Source organism: Cryptomeria japonica, chromosome 1 (assembly GCF_030272615.1).
Source record: "Cryptomeria japonica chromosome 1, Sugi_1.0, whole genome shotgun sequence".
NCBI classification, from domain to species: Eukaryota; Viridiplantae; Streptophyta; class Pinopsida; order Cupressales; family Cupressaceae; genus Cryptomeria; species Cryptomeria japonica.
This window is the reverse complement of record NC_081405.1, coordinates 367,111,485-367,131,520: the sequence shown is the minus strand read 5'-3', so window position 1 is coordinate 367,131,520 and position 20,036 is coordinate 367,111,485.

Below are 20,036 nucleotides of genomic sequence, written 5' to 3'. Positions count from 1 at the left end.
GTATCATAAGAATGATCTTGGATGTTTCCCCCAAATTTGACATGGGGTCTCCTTGTGTCATGATTTTGAATGTTCCTTGAGTATAACTATATGTATTGGTTCAATCTTGGGTGTTATCATGTGTGTGAGCATATGTATTAGCTTTTATTATCCATGGAAAAGGGTGACTATGGGGTTGTTCATGAGAGTTCCTAGGAAAGTTGGATTGAGCATGAGTGTTTGTAACTTCTGGTTTTTGAAATAAGGACAAGGGTGACTCAAGAATGAAATGTTCTCTCTTATTACCACCATTATGTCCTCTAGGATTGGCATTAGCTTGATTCACGTGATTAGGATCATGTAAAATTTGTAACATATCAAAGTCATGAGGTAGTCTTGTTCCACTTTGTGCCATGACTTGAAAGTAGTATTGTCTATCTCTTCTCATGATTTCTTCAATTATTCTATTCAACCTTGGATCTATGATAGTCTCTTCAATGTCTACAGAAGTAATGGATGCATTGCCATTGCCATTGTTGTTCTCATTGTCATTGTTTGTTATATTACTGTGATTCTCAAATGGATTGTAAAATTCATCTCCTTCAAACTCATAGGTACTCATGTTGAGAGATCTTAGAGCTTCCTCGAATTCTCTTCTATACATTTGTGAATGGGTTTCAACAATGAACTAAACCTTGGCTAAAATAAGAGATGGAAGATAATGTCAAGACTATGGGAAACCAAGAAGGAATATGAGATTGAATAAATCTAGGGTTATCTTGCAATGTCCAAAAGTGTAAGTCCAAGATAAGTGTGATCTAAAGCAAGGTGTGGCTTCCAAAGAGGTGATAGATCTCTTGATGAGGTAAGTTGACCTTGACTAAAGAGGATCAAGTGGAACCCTAAGATGATAGATTTGATGTGGGAACCACCTAGTGATCTATTGTAGTATGTTTGCAAGGTATGATTAGGACCACAAAGAAACATTTTGACTCTATCCTAGAAGGTATGAATGAAGGATTGCAAATGAGTGAAAATGATTGGCAAAGTCGTGATAAAGACTAGTTGACTAAAAATGAAGGCTTATAGGAAAATGCCTTAGAAGTTCTTTTGATCTCAAAGCACAAGTACATTTTTCTTGCCGATAGTGACACTTTTTAGAAACACAGACGTAATTTCATTTGTCACAGATGTGTTTTTGGCAAATTTTTCTAATATTTCCAAATTTTTCAAATGTTGATTGTGATCAGAACTTATTGTTGAATGTCTTATGGCAAGAAAACACAACAAACAATGAAGACATAATGTCTGAAGGTGTTTTGTCCAAAATTTTATGTGTATGTTCAAAATATTTCCACTAGTATAACACAAATCAAAGACACTTGAAAACATGCACAACCTAGGCTGGAATGATAAATCATTCAATGGCCCCCCCCACAACATAGAAATGCCTCAAACAAGTGAACAACTAGGGATTCTAGTAGCATTGGCTCCCCCATCACAACACTCACTTCTTGGGCGTACCAATTTCTCTTACCTCAAAAGACCAAAGATCAAATAAGATATTATTGTCTCAACATGAAAGGGTACATGAGAGGTATCTACGAGGTATGATCCCCACACCCTAAACCATCAAATGTAGGGATTTTTGGCCTCTAAAACAAAAGGTGTCTACTGAGGGAGCTTCTATGATTTTTGGTGTCTACCCATGCGGCGACAACTCATGTAAGAGCCCATTCCTAATCCTCAAAGAGGATTTTAAATGCATCCAACACAAGTGTGGATACTAGGGAGAACTGTTGGTGTAGATACACATCACCAAGTCATCACGGATTTCTCTTAATGTATTAATTTATATAGCGGCCAAAAGAAAGTACTGCTTGGGTCATTCTCTCTCACTTACCCTTATGGGATACTTGGGAGACAGGCCCTCTTACCTAAAAGAAGATGATAACAATTTCTCTTACTCCCAAGGTCCAATGGAAGGTGAGGGGAGAGGATAATTTTTTTATCACATTTAGGGTTATAAACATAAAGCGTGCAAAGTGCACCAAACACTTCAAAAAAGTTCATTAACCCCAAATGAAAAAGATGTGAACCCTAATTAGACTAAGAATTTAAATGCAAAGACACATACCTAGATTAACCCCGCAAAAAACTGATTAATAGTTTGTGATAAATTAGCCCCACCTGCAAGCACACTCGCTAGGTTAATTTTAGAAAATCCAAATCCAAATGTGAAAAAAAGGGGGCCTTCGACAATATGTTTTTTTTTAGTCAACAAGATATTGATTTCTTTTTGCAATGAATTTTTACCTCAAAAATTAAAATGCAAAGAACAAACCCCTGCTAAAATTTTGAAAGCTTTCTGAAAATGTATTTTTGTAGGAAAATACCTTGATTTGTGCCCTAGAAGAAAATCTATTGAAAAACCCTAATTTCTAAAGATCTATTTTTTTGTGAATTATTTTGCATCCAAATTAAAATCATAAAAAATAGACCCCCTTTATAATTCTGAGAACTATCCAAAAATGTAAGAAAATCCCAAAAATGCACTAATTTTCTCCCAAAATTAATTTTTTATGAAAAATCATAAAAAATCATAAATAATTCACATTTGATCCAAGAAATTTGAATTTTTGATTGAGCACTCTTGATTCCAATCCCAACTCGCAAAAAAACATTTATGCAAAAGTTCCTAGTTGTTTGTGAGATATGATCAAATCATTGTAAAACCCTAATTTTCAAAGATCTGATTTTTTGTGAATTATTTTGCATGCAAATTAAAAGCATTAAAAATTGACCCCTTGTAGAATTTTGAGCCCTTTTTAGAAATGTAAGAAAATCCAAAAAAATCACTAATTTTCTACCAAAATTATTTTTTTATGAAATATCATAAAACATATATAAATAATTCAAATGCACTCCAAAAAATCTGAATTTCGGATTGAATACTCATGATACCATTCCCAACTTGAAAATAAAAATTTAGGCAGAAAATATTAGTTTTTTGTGAGATATGATCAAATCATTGCAAAACCCTAACTGCACAAGGTTATTCTCCAAATTTGTTTTACAAAACAACAATATAGGGTGAGAAAAACTTGCAAAAAAAAACATAGATCTAATATAAATCCATGTCCCACCAGGCATGCCAAAATATGTATAGTAAAAAATGATGATGACAAACTATTGCAAAAACACAAAGCTCCAACCACAACAAACCCTAGTTATACAACAAAAGAATTCACCATACACCAAAGAAGAAACCTAAGAATATGCAAATTAACAAACCGAAATAATAATAACTTTCACATGCCAAGTAGAGTTTGATCTCCATTGTCTCCTATCTCCATTGATCTTGTTTGATATATTTTCTCTTAGATTTTTGTATGTGCACAAGAGATCAACAAAGACCAGATTGTGGTTGTGAAGTTGCTTGATTGCAAGAAGGCTAATTGATCGCATAAACTATTAGGGCTGTGAAAGAATGAGAGTATCCTCTTATATAGAAGACACTCTAGAAAATAGAGGAAAAAAAATCAAGAGGTGAATAAAATAAATGGTTGGCAAGGATTAAAGGGTAGGTAGAAGAAATAATAAAATAATGAAGGGGGTAGGTAGAGGAAAATTAAAAGATAAATGGCATGTGTCATGAAGAGAAAAAGCTAATGAATTAATTAAATAAATAAAAATTCATTTAATTAATAGAGGAAGTGGGACCAATTAAATAAATAAAATATTTATTTAATTTAGGGAAAAGATAATTTAAATAAATAAAAATATTTTTAAATGAGGAAAGGCTTAGAAGAGGATAAATGAATTAATTAAATAAATAAGAATTTATTTAATTAATAGAAGACTTAGGATATAATAATTAAATAAATAAAATATTTATTTAATTTAATATTTAATGATGCAAAGATCTTCTCCAAGATAGATCTTAAGTTCGGGTATCACTAGCTGAGGATTTGTGAGGTGGATATTCATTGTACAACATTCCATACTAGATATGAACATTATGAGTTCACAGTGGTACCTTTTGGTCTCAGTCATGCTCCATCAGTTTTCATGAGCTTGATGAATGGAGTTTTCGCGAAGTATCTCAACAAGTTTGTGCTTGTATTATTGGATGATATATTGGTTTTCTTGATATCAATGGAGGAGCATGAGGAGCACATGAGGAAAGTTTTGCAGTGTCTTTGAGATAATCAGTTCTAGGCCAATATGGCGAAGTGCAAGTACTTCTAGACAGAAGTGAGATATCTTGGCCATGTCATATCAGGAGAGGGTATCGCAGTAGATCCCTCTAAGATTCAGACTATAGTGGATTGGGCAATGCCCAGTAAATTGGTTGAGGTTCATACCTTCATGGATCTTGTAGGTTATTATCGCAGATTTGTTTAGGATTTCTCAAAAATTGCTCACCCTATCACTTCTCTTCAAAGGTAAGGGTAGAAGTTTGTATGGTCAGAATAGTGTCAGAAAACCTTTCGGATCCTTAAGGAGCGTATGAGTAGTGCACCTATTCTAGCAGTGCCAGATCCTTTGCATGATTTTGTGTTGTGCACAAATACATCCTTGGAGGGCCTTGGAGCAATTTTGATGCAGGATGGTAGAGTGATAGCATATGAGTCACATAATCTCAAAGATCATGAGTTAAATTATCCTACTCGTGAATTAGAGATAGCAACTATGGCTCATGCTTTGGTTCATCAGAGACATTTCCTTCTTGGGCATCGGTTCGAGCTACACAGTGATCACCATAGTTTATAGCACATTTTCACGCAGCCTAACTTGAATGCTAGGTAGTGGCGTTGGATGGAGTTCTTGTGTGAGTATTATTTTGAGGTGAGATACATTCAAGGCAAGGAGAATGTGGTAGTAGATGCCTTGAGTCGTAGGAGGCATGAGGCTTCAGTGATGACTCTCAGTGTAGATTTAAGGAGTAGGATACTTAGTACCCTTCCTTCAAACAAATGGTATCAGGAGGTTGGAGCAGAGATTGAATCAAGGAGAGCTTTGGATGGTAGATATGCAGGTTACTCTTTGGAGTTTGAAGGTCTTCTTCAACATTTGGGATGCATATATGTTCCACCTTCAGATGGTTTACAAGCATTGATCTTATCAGAGGCCCATCGTGCACCTTACTTGGCACATCCAGGTGTTAAGAAGATGCACACATATTTGTGACAACTATATCATTGGGCAAGCATGAGGAGAGATATAGCCAATTTAGTGTCATTTTTTTAGATTGTTAGTGTGTGAAGGCAGAGCACCAACATCTAGTAGGTTTGTTGCAGTCGAACCTAGTTCTGGAGTGGAAATGAGATATTATATCTATGGATTTTATCATTGGTTTGCCTATGTCTTCACGTTGTCACGATGCTATCATGGTCACTGTTGATAGGTTGACCAAGGTGGCACATTTCTTACCAGTCAATCTTCATACACAACAATGATAGTGGCTCGTATTTTCATGGAGCAAATAGTGAGGTTGCATGGTATTCCTCAATGGATTATATCGGATCATGATCTAGTGTTCACTTCAGCATTATGGACTTCCCTTCAACATGATTTACGAGCATAGTTGAACTTCAGTTTGACATATCATCCCAAGATAAATGGTCAAATTGAGAGGGTTAATCAGGTGTTGGAGGATATGTTGCGGATGTATATCATGGACCAATAGTCTAGATGGGAGGATTGCATTCATTTGGTGGAGTTTGCTTATAACAATGACTATCATAGTTTGATTGGCATGTCCCCTTTCTAGGCATTATATGGTAGACCGTGTCAGAAACCCTTGAGTTGGGATCACTTGGAGGATGGAGTGTACTCCTTGGTTTAGAGATGTTGCAAGACATGGAGCAACAGGTGGCACATATTAGAGAGAATTTGACAGCAACACAAGATAGACAGAAGAAATATGTAGATGCTCATCATGTGGACATGAAGTTTTCAATAGGAGACAAGGTGTTTTTGAGGGTACATCCGTGAAAGAGTCCTATCTGTTATGGAAAAGGCTCTAAGTTGGCAACTCAATTTTTTGGACCTTTTGAGATTTTAGAGAGGATTGGTAATGTAGTGTATTGCCTTGCCTTGCTGGCTAGCTTGTCCCGTATCCATTACGTGTTTCATGTGTTTATTTTAAGGCCTTATCATCCTAATGTATCGCATGTTTTAGATTGGAATTCTTTGTAGGTTGATGGCAGATAGCTTCCTTTGGAGCTCGTGCACATTCTTCAGTGTCGAGGACTAAACCTCAAGGGTCGAGACATAGACCAGGTAAGGGTCCAATGGGACCTGAGTGATGATTATTCGACGACATGGGAGGATGTTGCATGAATGAGAGAGATTTACCCCTATTTGTTCTAAGGCTTTCAAGAGTAAGCCTAGGCAAAGGGGGGGAGGATGTAGTGTCCCTCTTAGATTTGTATTTTGATTTATGCATTGATAAACTTATTCAGACATGTGGTTGATATTTTGATGATTACTTATGATTTTGTTTCTATCTCAGATGATATTGTTAATGCTAGATACTTTATGTGGACATATGCTATTTGATGATTCATGTGGATGATTGATACATTTTATACTATATTGATGATGAACCTAAATTTGATGGTTTATATGTGCTCAATATTCATCATGAATCATATTGCTTATGGGATTTTGATAATATCTTGGCTACACTAACCCTATCCTATGATCATGATGGTTGATTTGATACTAGGGTGTATGTGATTGTCTTCTAGTGTATTTGTGATTAGAGATGATGTCATATCACTCATTGTGAGCATGATATGACATTGCGATTCTCTATCACTTGCCTGATCATTTATGATGTATATATGTTGTATATGTGTTGTATTGTGTTTAGTGGTGGTTGCAGGTTTGTAGGTACCAGACATCGACTCCACCTAGTCCCACAGGTCTGAGCATGTCTTATCCCAATGGAAAGTTTTCAGAGATGGCATGTGTTTCCCTCTCACACTCTAGGCTTAGTTGTTCACCTTGTCAGTTGTGTTGTGGTGCATGTTGAGGGTTAGAGCCTTGTGTCGGTGTTTGACCCTTTTGTCGGGTTGCTTGAGTTGATTTGATTGTGTGGTTGTTATTTAATTCATAATTGGATTTATATGATTTATTAATGTTTAGATTGATCTATTATATAGTATGACTATTTATTTATTTAGTTTATTTAGTGTTTAATTGATTATTTGATATTTAATTATTGTTGAGATTTTATAATTATTGAATTGAGATTAATTTATTGATTTATTTGATCTATCGCTTAATTGATTATCTAATTATTTATTTATTGTTTATTGGTTATTTATTTATTATTTAATTGATTTGTTAATTATTTATTGTTTATGTTTTATTGTTGATTTGATATTTTATTATAAGTTTCTATTTATTAAGATTTTACTTATTTATTTATTATAAGGATTTGATTTGTTATTATCTCATTTATGTTTAAACTTACTATTTTATTAGTATTTGCATAATTGGTTATAATATAAAGTTTGCCTAGCCTCTATTCTGATTGGTTGTTTTTTGTGAGGGTAAGTAAATAATATAGTTTAATATTATCTACCTCGTATTCATGCATGGTAGGTATAATATATAGTTTTATGGAGTTTTTTGATTGGCCGGTGAATTTCTATAGTTTGAGTTTAATTTTCTATTTAATAGATTTTTTTGTGCATTGTCGAGGTTGGCATCTCTGTAAGATTTTGGATTGAAGCTTTGAATTTTGATTGAACTTTGGATTGGATTCGTGGAAGTTGGATTGAAGATTTCAAATTTTATTCACTGGATTTTTGAATTTCTCTTCATCAATTTGATTCTTGCCTTGGTTGCGATTTCCATGTTTGAACTCTGTTTTCTCTCTCTGCAATTTAATTGGAAAGATTGTCTGCATTGTGATTGTTGAAAGATTGTTGGTAGAAGGGATTTTATGTTTATAGATTTCATTCTAGCCTTGGGGGAAAAATTTATAAGTATTAATAATGCATAAGAGTATGGTAAAAATCTGGAAATGGTGTTTTGTCGGGAATGCATATTTTGCATTTTTCCTTATTGAATCTTTGTTTCCTTTATTTTCTTTGTGATCTTGTGGAGTTTTTAATAGGCTCTTGAAATTTTATTGCATTCCTTATATGTTTTCTGCATCTCCTCAAGATTCTATGTATTTGTACAAGATTAGAGTGAATGTGGCATTGTCAAGAGTTGTTCACATGAATCCCCGTGAGTTACATTTTTACCATCGCCTATCCTGTAGATGGTTTGAGTGTTTTATGGGTATTAGAATGTCTTTGCAATGTTATTTTTTATCTATCTTTGTATTGCATCTTCCTAAGTTGATGTGTGAATTTGGGGCCTTTCTGAGTATGTTTTGTGTATCAGGAGCGAGGATATGGTATCAAATATTTTATGTTTTATTTTATTTATTTACTTCTATATTTTCAAGGCTCTATTTTTTCCTCCCACACCTTTTGGGAGATTCACCTATTCGTTTTGAGAGCCTATGTTCAAAATTGGGCATCTTCGTCACCTATTTCCTCCATTTTTGTTCATTTTTACTCTTTGAACCCAAAACGCTAATGTTTGGCACCAAAACACTAAAGGAAGACCCCAAAATGTTGTAGGATGTCATGGAAATTCTAATCTGGCTCCCAAATGCGCTAAACTAGTTTCTGGATGCGCTGAACTACTCCAGGGCGCAGATTTTGTTAGTTTTGGTCACTGTGATTGCATTGAGTATATAAGATGTTTTTATGATGTTGTGTAGTTTATTTACCCTTTTTTTTTTCTCTGGTAAGTAGATTTGTGCCTTACCGTTGAGGATATTGTTCATATGTTGAATTGCTTTAGTGAGAGGAAGAAAGCCTCTTCATTGAGGGATGATTATGAAAGCTCTAGTGGGATTAGTTTGCCTCACTATAGAGGATTAGAATGGATTTTGGATTGTCTTTTGATATCATAGTTATGTCATGGTTCGTTGTTGTATTTTCTTGGTGAAGGATCTTGCTTGTATTTGGGTATATGAATCTTGATATGCATCAATTTGCTTCAATGATGTTGTTACTGTGATTCTGTATTCATGATATTGTTGTGATGTTATTTTTATTCATGTTTAACCCTAAGGTTATGGTCCATGGTTGGGAGAGTGGGATATTGCATGTGTAGGACTGGGGTCGTGAGAAATAGGCTTCTAAGAGGTTCCTAGAGAGGATGCTTAGGGTCTAGACTTGTAATGGGACCACATGAAGAGTTTATGTTGAGTTGCAGGTCATAACCATAATAATTGATTGGTAGGTTTGGGTAATTAGGAATTCACATAATCAAGATAATGGATAGTTGTTGTTATTTCCCACTCATAGCCCTTGAGGAGAGACTAGGGATGGGATTGGGAAGACCCTAGGAGCGGTAAGCCAAACTCCCTTTATTGCTCATAGGTTGAGATGGCTCCACATGTCTATCAAGGTGTGGTGTGGCCCCTTCTTTGGGAGGATAGCATGTGATGACGCTCTTACATAAATGTGTCCTTTATCCTTATGCCTTCGTTGTTGATTATGTCTCTAGGAGTTTATTGATTTACGATTAGCCTTGTGATGTGATTTGATTCATTGTTCTCATTTGTTATCTTCTGGTTGTCATGTTGAGTCCCTTGGTTGTTAGGTGTTAGCTGTCATGCCCAAAATTTAGGGCAAAACACAACCGACAAATTTTTTTTTTTTTTTAAAACACATAATTACATGCATTCATTTGCTTAAATAGTTGTGACAACTTAACAAGTTGTTCCAGGCAAAATCTTAATTGGTATTAAATACTAACATGACAATTATGATCATTTCTATTATCAAGCGGAGCAAATAAGTCTCATGAGGGAGTTATTAAATTCTCTCGAAAGTCCCTTTCTTTTCAGTTGCATCTTATTAATACTTAAATAGATTCTTTTCTACTAAATAGTCTTTAATAAATTTACTTGGTTCGACATCAATTATTTAATAAATATCAAGCTCCCATCATCCTGTTAATACACCCTTTCTTAATAATTTAATTTAACTGCGGGGTGCTAATAGAGTTAATTTTATTATCACATCAAATATAGTCAAAAGATTGATTTAATTCATCACTCTCTAAATAATTATCGAAGATCTAATTAATCTCCAACTGGGGCCCTTCGATTAATTTTAGGAACTAGTTAAATTAGTCCAAACACATAGTTTTATAGATGTCTATATTTTATTTTACCTAATTAAAAAGTAGTGTATACTAATTCGACTAAAAGAATCAATTAAACCCATAACGAACATCATTCTATAGGATTAAATCTCTAAAACTTATATTTTAGTTGGTCTGAATATATTTCCTCTCAGCTATAACCAACTTACCAACTTTGACCTAAAAGTCCTTAGAAGATTTAACTTCCTAAGTAATTCAAATTTTAAACATCTCCCCTTTTTTATTTATATATATTTGCCCACCTAAATATTAAAGGCATATTTAGATTATTAAAATATTTAATCTACATTTGCCCTTTTTCATTATATTTACTGGTTTATTTAACAATTTATAAAAGTATGAACGTTTTAAATAAACCATCATATTATGGCCAATTCATACATTCATTTTAATAACCACACACACACACACACACACACACACACACACACACATATATATTTCTTTTATCCATAACACATATATATTCACATATATAAAAAAGAAAACAATTTTTTTCTATATTAAACAATTCCATATCACTTAACTTATATATTTTTAAAAAAAATATAGAAACTCTAATCTTTTTTTTTTAAAAATCATTATAAATGGCCCCATTAGTTACTTATTTCATTCTTTATTGTTATTATATCTTTTCGAATACCCTAACCCATACTGGGTTAGGGTTTTGAAATTTTTATTTGAAGCAGGTCCGAGTGACTAAAAATGGCGGTGACCGAACAACTGAGTGGGGAGGGAGAGACTGAGGGTTAACGGGTCGGCGGCGGGCGTCTCAGGGGTACCACTGTGGCGGCGAACCCGAGCACCGTCACTATGGAAACCACAGTGGCGACGCTCCCGGGTGCCGCTCACTGTGGATACCACAGTGGCGACGCTCCCGGGCGCTGCTCACTGTGGATACCACAGTGGCGACGTCCTACACGCCACAAACTGTGGAAACCACAGTGGTGACGATCCCAGGCCGCGCCTCAAACCCTTTGCCCCTTGTTGGTATTTTATTTATTATTATTATTTTTTTTTGTTTATTTTTTTTAATTAAAATAATACATATATATATATATATGTATGTATGTATTTATATATTTATTTATATATATATACACCAATAAGCTAAAAGTGTTGATATATATTTAAACTAAAATTTATAAATAAATATATATTCAGATACATATATATTTATTTATATGCTTATGTTTTGGAATTCTCATTAATTTCTGAGTTTCTAAAGTAAATTAATAGGCTAACTAAATATAGGTTTTCTTTTTTAAAAAGAATAAGAAGTTAGCTGCATTAGATATACTTAGAACTATATTTTTAGAATTTATTCATTTCCATTAAATCTGATTAACTATAGGATTTTTTTTTGCATTAAATGATGTCCGAGTATATAGCAACCATCCAAAAGACAAATTTTAATGAAATAAGTAGCAACCATAGAGGGATGAAATTTCTTTAAATCATTTTGCTCATTTAATCATTGGATTTTATTCTCTATAATTAAGTAATAACAGTATTCTATAATTTAAACACATTCCTATAAATGGCGTAAATCAGTCATTTTAACAGCAAGTAAATGTTTTATTAGTTAATTTAAAACTTAGAGATTTGCATAGAAAATAGTCTAATTTTTGTTTTCAAAATAAACATGCATCAAGCATTAAAATTTTAAGAACGATGCAAACTGATACTCAACAGAATCCTTTCATTTATGCAATATTAAATCTATAGAAATAATGCATTGTTTTAAGGCATTTTCAGAATACAATATAGACATTATTACAAGAGGGTGAAATACCCAAACTAGTCCATCATTCCTATTATATGAGGACTTCAAATAAATTAGCTACACCTTCTTTCCTAAATGGGTACAACATATAGTTTCCTTTTACATTTCTGCACTTATAATATCAAATACTCCTTTTCCAAATCCTTATCTGCAAACAATTAAACCAACAACTTCTATTTGTTCTTTTATTTTCTTCTAACAACTTGCAATTAAATCAAAAGCTATGACCATGGAGTGCTCACCTCCCAGCCTAGGCTAACTAGTAGCCACCCTCGAGCTCGGAGAACCAAGCCCTAGACAGGCAGCAAACATGCAAACTCAAAAGACAGAAAAATACACAACTCAAACACAACCCCAACCCGGGCTACACTGCACCACACATTGGTGATGTCTTTTCAAGGGTGGTAGTGGACCAAGTACCCTGAGGAGACTGCAAGTATGGTAAAACAAATAGCCACCTCATGGCAAACCAAAGCATATAGCCACCTCATGGCAAACTAAATACATCAAGTATAACATAAATCAACCCTTTATTCCTTATGCCCCCCAAGGCATTCATGCCTTATTTCCCTGCTTATGACCCCCAATGCATAAACAAGCCATGCAGCAAGGGTCACATGAATTCCCTTGTGATCGCTCTCATAACGAGAGTCTCTCACTCGAGGGCTGTCACTTCTACCACCCACAAGATCCTCCTCTCTCCCAAGAGTAGGAGATCTTGATTACTCCCAAACACACATACAAAGTATAAACAAATTTCCAAATAAATCTCCAAGAGACATGCATGAAAACAAATCTTTTTTCACAAACATTACTTACTAACACATGCAACAAGAAATCGATTATATGATGAATACGACCAACCTTAATCTACCCAAAGGTAGGTTAGTTTTGTTGAGGATGAGCAGCCCAATTCCACGGTTCTTCCCTTTCTACCCTTAGCTAAAATTCTCAAACCAAATTCATTCTTTTTCTTTACAAAATTCTTTTGTCTCCAAGAATGGAGAGTGGATGATTACCCTCAAATTCTCAAATTCTTGCTTAAGAAGCCCATTCTCTCAGTTCTCACAAGTTTCTAAAACTCAAAAAGGAAAGTAAGACAGAATGGGAAAAAGACTCTCATTCGAATAGGAAAGTTTACAACTAAGATCAAACTTCTAATTTCAATTTTCGCACAACTCAGAAAAGCCAATTTTTAAAGTGTCAAAAAGGTCACTTAGGAGTAGAAACTTGCCTAAAATTACCCCTAACCCTTAGGTATACCTTATGGGCTTTAGGAAACCCTATTAAACTACCCCTAGGTGTTCATTTAACCCATTTTAAACCCCTCTGAAGTTTATTTTCGGGTCAAACATATGTTGACCTCTCCAAAGATTCTTTTCCCAAGGCATTTATGACATCACGTTACATTAATTGAAAAGGCTATAGTTGAACACTTTCCCACCAAGAGACAAAAATAAAACATTTAAACTTAAATCCACACATGTGTCAAGTGACACAAATAAAACACTTTTACAATTTAAAACATGAAATCGTCTCTTGTGGATTTTACACAATAACTTTAAATAACACTTAACACACATGCAGCATATACTATTACGAATAAAATACAACACAAATGGGGTGTTGTCTCTCCAAATAGACAACCCTTGGCTTACGAACATACATAAGTCTAGGTTTGGTTCTCCGTAATATTCCCATGGTCACATGGATAATTCCTGCGCAACTCAATTTACACATTAGTACTCCCAAATAATCTCATGTAATATAAAACACCTGAATAATAGTGCACTACAAACACTTTGCATACAATATACATTTATCAATCAATACATCTTTCATCTAAATAACTCCACATAACAATTATCATCATTCACATAATTTTGATCCATACATTAAAACCTGCATTCCTATTTCTATCCTCATAGTAAAGTCATGCAAATCCAATAATGACATACCTCCTCTCAATTTTATCCTATCTTAGGATCATATAGAGTTCTTTATCATAAAGCATATAGATGAAGCATCAACATTCATCGTTGTTATCAAATCAGGAAATACATTCTACATCCAGACATAGCTGACATACGTTAAATCAAGATTATCCAGTCATTGGATCTTTTAGGATTTCAAATTCATAACATATCCAAAAAGTACACCACAAGGTGCAATAACTCTATAACTTGGTTCAATTACCTTTCTCACCAATCTATCTATCTAACACAGTCCATTCTATTGAATTATAAAGCATTTATTAATAGGTCACACATGGTCAACTAAGTAAATCAAAGCTTGGTTTGGGGAAGGCCTTACATCCTCCTCCCCTAGAGTTCGACTTACTCCTAGAAGTCGCATGAGTAGAATTTCGAAGTAGGGACATAACCTTTCCCTCCATTTCCATAAGTTACTCAAACTATTACCTTTCCTACTACAAGGATGAAATACCAAAATCAACTTATTATTGTAATTAACTTACTATCTTCACAAGGTTAAGTTCTTAGTATTTTTATTAAATTTCCCCTTGATCTCAAGTAGGTGTTTGCAAATTTCTATCTTTCAACAACTTACATTATTTTGACATCCAAATCATATTAATAACACACATCAACTCCCATAATCAAGGTTACACATAATGAATTTTCTAGGAGTGCTACTTTGTTTAGGATTTGTTTAAAAGCGTGTTTGTCCTACCATACTTTCATCCATGCATGTTACCTAAGAAAATTGACATCACACTTAACCAAAACGAATCTACTTATTTTACATCAAGACACCTCATTAGGGTGTTAATACACTATTTGCTAAACCATCCTAGGTGCATAAATTTTCTTCCAACTTTCTTAGGTGGCAAGACAAAATCAAATTTAGATTCTTCAATCTCGCCCTTATATAGGGTAGTTTTCTACCACTAGGGATTAAAATGTTTTTATATTTCTAGGCTCCAAGGTTTAAGTTTTATAGGGAACATTATTCGCCATTTCCAAACATTGAGGTACCCTACAAACCCGTTCCAAAGGAGTGATGGAACTTATTAATACTTACGCAATCATCCCATACACATACCAAATTTATCAGTCGACAATCATTACTTTCACAATTCATTAGGCCTAGGTCACACTATTGTTATAATTCTTTCTCTTCCAGATTACTCGCAATTAATTTCACTTAGGAGGATATTCCTTCCTTTATCTTAATTTGATAAAACCAATTCTTTGTTAATTCTTGTGCCTAATTTTTCACTCCTTGCGGTATTGTCCCTTGACACGCTATCAGTGGTTCTACGAACATGATAGATATTACACAAATCACATCACTAGGGCTAGTTATATCAACTATCAAAATGACCACTTGACACTTTTCAAAAATACAAGTTACTTCTGTCAAGTCCAATAAAAAGAAGAAAAATGTCGGCAATTGAAAAATATTAAAACTAGAAACATGGCAAGTGCTATAGTTCATACAAAAAGAAACATAAATTTAGTGGTCCTCTCTTCATAACCAAAATAAATAAAAAGAAAGTCCTAGCCCCAGTGTCACAATATACTCTTCAAAGAAAATCAAAATTAATGTTGAATCAACTTGAAACAAGGTGACCATTCTAGCCATGCTATAGGGACTAACCGCAGCACATCACCCAAGATCACGCGTCCTGAGTGTGTTAGGAAATGATTATTAGACTCTTGAGATTTTGGATTCTTTAAAATCCTTTATCGATTTATGAAATACATTCTTATACACGAGTTCGCATTCGTCTTTTTTTTATTTTATAGATCATGTTCCATTTTAACCTTCATGTGCTTACTATTACTAGCAACACTTTCCGATATAATTCATTATCTATTTAGGGTTATTAACATCCTTAATTATATCTAACAGGTGATTGCACTAACTCTACCATTCTCCGTCCATTCCTCTTGGACTTCCATTAATTATCTTAATATGCTAAGCCCTGACTCAATGTTATGCGGTAGCTTCAAGCATCGGCACTTTCATGTCGGGTGAACTCACAATAATGGTTCCCACTTTTTTGCCACTTTTGACACTGAGATGTACATTTTTAAAATAATCTTCAACTTCCGAGAACTATAACTTTTAAACTATTAAAAATTTGAAGATGATGTAAATTAGTGATTTCTAGCATTTTGTTTGTAGATTCTATATACATTTTTTTCAAATTTTTTTGAAAGATTTTTTTAAAAATTTTCCATCTCCCTCGAAAAGTAGTTTTTTACAACAAACTACATTTTTAAAGAGTGATGTGCCTCCCGAAATGCATAACTTTTTTCCTATAAATGATAAAAACTCAATTCTTTCGAATTTTGGTTTGTAAGATCAATATCCAGGGCTTGCATTTGGTTTTATAGCGATATGTTCAATATTTTTCATTTTATAAAGTTTTGAAGTCCGACTAGTCATAATTCAAACATAGGTTTACGTTTGAACACATAACTTGTTCTATATAAATCGAAATTCAATTTTTTTCTTTTTGTTAGAAAGAAGACATCAATACCAAGGGCATAGATATTTTTCAGAATTTTTTTGAATTAGTTTCTTATTTTTCCCAATGCGTTGAACAGAGAAGTTCATGTTCGGTGAAAAACCAATTTTTAATAAAATTAAAAAATCAAGAACATAATAAATTCAAAATACTACAAAATTATATTCGTTGGAAAGCTTGCTTCGAGTACTACCATCTAATATTTTTGGGTTATCAAGATTATTTCATTCGTGCATTGAACCAGAGCTCCGAAGTCATTAATTCTTCAGAACTCTGAATTTTTTTTGCAGAAACTTCTAATTTTTGGGGTTCGAACGAACACGAGTTCGATCGGATTGGGTTCGCTCGAACCAAAAGGGGTTCGAGCGAACCCCCATTCGCTCGAACAAGTGAGCTTGATTTTGGCACGCTCGATGTTCGCGCGAACCCACTCGATGTTCGAGCGAACCCAACTGAACAGTTTGGTTCGCTCGGACTCCCAGGGGTAGTCCGAGCGAACATTTGTATTTCGCTCGAACACTGGCAAATCCGAAATTCCCACTTTCGCCAAATTCCTTCATTGGCAAAAGTGGGAACCAGCTTTGTGAATTCACCCTGTCTTACACGCACGGTTAATAGTTTGGTACAAAATTGATGCTTGTTTACTTGGAATCTCTTAGGATTGTATAATGTAATCATATAATTTTACTAGCGACATCATTTTTTTTTTATTTTTTTATTTTTTAGAACCTTATGTTAGCTCCTTGTATTTTCACCTTTAACATTCACTTGCCTTCATTAGGCAAGAGCTTTTGCCAAAGTACTAACACTTAAGGTCAAGAGTGTAACGCCCCATCAGGAACCCTAAAGGAAAACATCATAATCTATGCAACTAAGGGTGAAATAATTTTTTTTTTTTTTAATTAAGTGCATGAATTTAAACCTTAGCACGAATAATAACATAGCGGAAGTCTAACACCTGAATTTCCTAAGGGTTACCAACGAATATTACTTCATAAATTAAATATTTAAGATAAAATTTCCACAAAGAAAGAATCTAAAATACGTCAAGTAATCATATATTATATACAACAGAATTAAGTAATTGAAGTAGCATACCTTACAATATTTCTTTGCTTTCAATATTCAAAGATACATGTTTTCAAAAAGAAATTACATCATGAGCTAAAATGTTACAAAATGAAAGTTACATAAAGTTTCTTTTCAAAACCTCTAGTTTTCAACTGAATAATGGATAGGAACAAGAGTCGGTACATGAATCATGATCCAAGAGCATCAGCGAAGTCCTTCCTCGCTTGAAGATACATACCAGAACATCCAATGGGAAGTGACACTACCACCCAACCATGTGATTCCGAAAGGGAACCACCCCACCATGCTGGAGATAGTAGATAACCCTCAAGCAAGCAAAATGAAACAAGAACGAAAGGACTACAAGACTCCACTTACAATCATGTGACCCAACTCACAAAACACTAGTGACTCTAAGGAGAAAGTGTCATCGCATGTCTTATGGTGGATACCATGGTACAACCTCCATAGGTCCCGACCCCCATCCTCGGTTATCCTGGTAACCTCTCCCGAACCTCCGATTCCAACTAAGACTCATGCGGACCTTACCAATCCTCTCACGAAGACAAGGTGGTAAGTTTTCCATTCTAGGCCTTCTCGCTACATTATGAGTCCTGTACTAGCACTCACCTATGTGCGAGGCACATTGTTTTATTTAACTTTTATTCTACCCTTCCCTAGTCATTTATTAGATTTTCACTTTCTTAACCAACTTCCAACGGGTTATCCTGTCACCACTTTGGGCATGGCCCCTGCTCGAAAGCCACTCTCTCTCTTAGGACACTACGGGTTATTTCTATCTACAGAACTCTATGGCGACATAGACAGCCATTCCTAATCTTGACCTACCTCGAATGAAAGATACATAATTATTAACCTAAGGTTGACCATTACGAACAACTCACAGTGGCTCATTTCCTTAAGGTTATATATCTAAATAACTGGCCAAGACATGGCACACAAGACATACTGAAAACATGACTTAATGTACTTAGTTGCGACCACCATATAAAACAAGGTAATCTTACGTACCAACACCTATCACAAAATTAACTTGCAATACGAATATACGTTGTCAAGACACGAAGAACAATATGGTCGGTAAAACACAAAATTTTACACTTATTGACAAGTTTAAGAGTTCAATTACTCTTGTTAACTACTATAGGTACGCCACCTTAATAATTTCCATTTATACAATAGACGAAGATTAAAATAGATATATTTATTTCATCAAGGAAGTCTTACAATAAGACATAATACATTTCTTCCATATAATAACAAGTGTGAAATTTGAACTTAAACACTATTCCACTTCTATAGTCATAACGTAATCACAACTTCTATTATATGATTTTATTTAACAATCCCTAACGATAAATAAAACATAACCATAACTATTTCATAAGCAAGACAATAACATGACATATAACAGAGATTGTAAATATTAATGATCGTAAACTAAGAAATTCCTGACCTATTTGAAGTGTTGATCAATATGCAAGACCTTAACGCCCTCTCGCCGATAAATGTGCCTTGCTTGCGATCCTTTTCACCAATACTTTCCAACTCTATCAAAAAAAAAAAAAAACAACTCTCTTGATACTATCAAAACACTATCCTCTCTAAACCTATTCTTCTTTCTACAATCCATCGTCCTTCCTTGGATACCAAAAATGACTTCTCTAATCCTTCGTTGCATCTCCCCCCTCTTCTCTTCCAACTCAATGGTCTATATATAAGGTTTTCATCTACCCTCTTTCCTACTTTCAGGCTACCTCTACTAGAGGTGGATTGACTCTAAGTGACACCACTCAAGATCTAATTGCATCATAACAATCCTAATTGTATATGAACACCTATGTGTTCACCATGTAAAGTTATGCATTAAGCATTTCATGACACCACACCACTAAAGTGGTTAAGTCCATATTAATAATTTATCCATGAGACTTTTAACTCCAAGACTAAGTCGACTTTACTAAAAATAACTTCCTAAAAATGAGCAAATTAAATAACTATCTAATACACGTTGATAATGGTGGATATGGATGGGTTTACGTGGGTTGGTAAACCACATTATTCTCCAAGTTACTCCCTACATTACCTCTTAACCCTTCATTAATTCCTTCCATGACATACCTGAATGGATATGGTTGCATATAAATTGGTGTCACTTTCTACTTAGGCGGTGAGTGAATCAACGTGGAGAAGCCTTTATTTAAAAGGGAGGAAGGTGGTTGGTGGTAATACCGACCCCTCCCTTTTATTAAGGGGGGGTGGTCGATATTACTATCGACCTCCCTCACATAAACATTTACTTGTATTAAAGAAACCATCTTTTCTCAGTCGTTACTTGTAACAGTTTCTGCATTTCCTAAGTCTCGGTGGCTTCCAGTATACCATTAAACTTGTCGACTTCTGCTTACAAATGGTTGTTATGTGGAA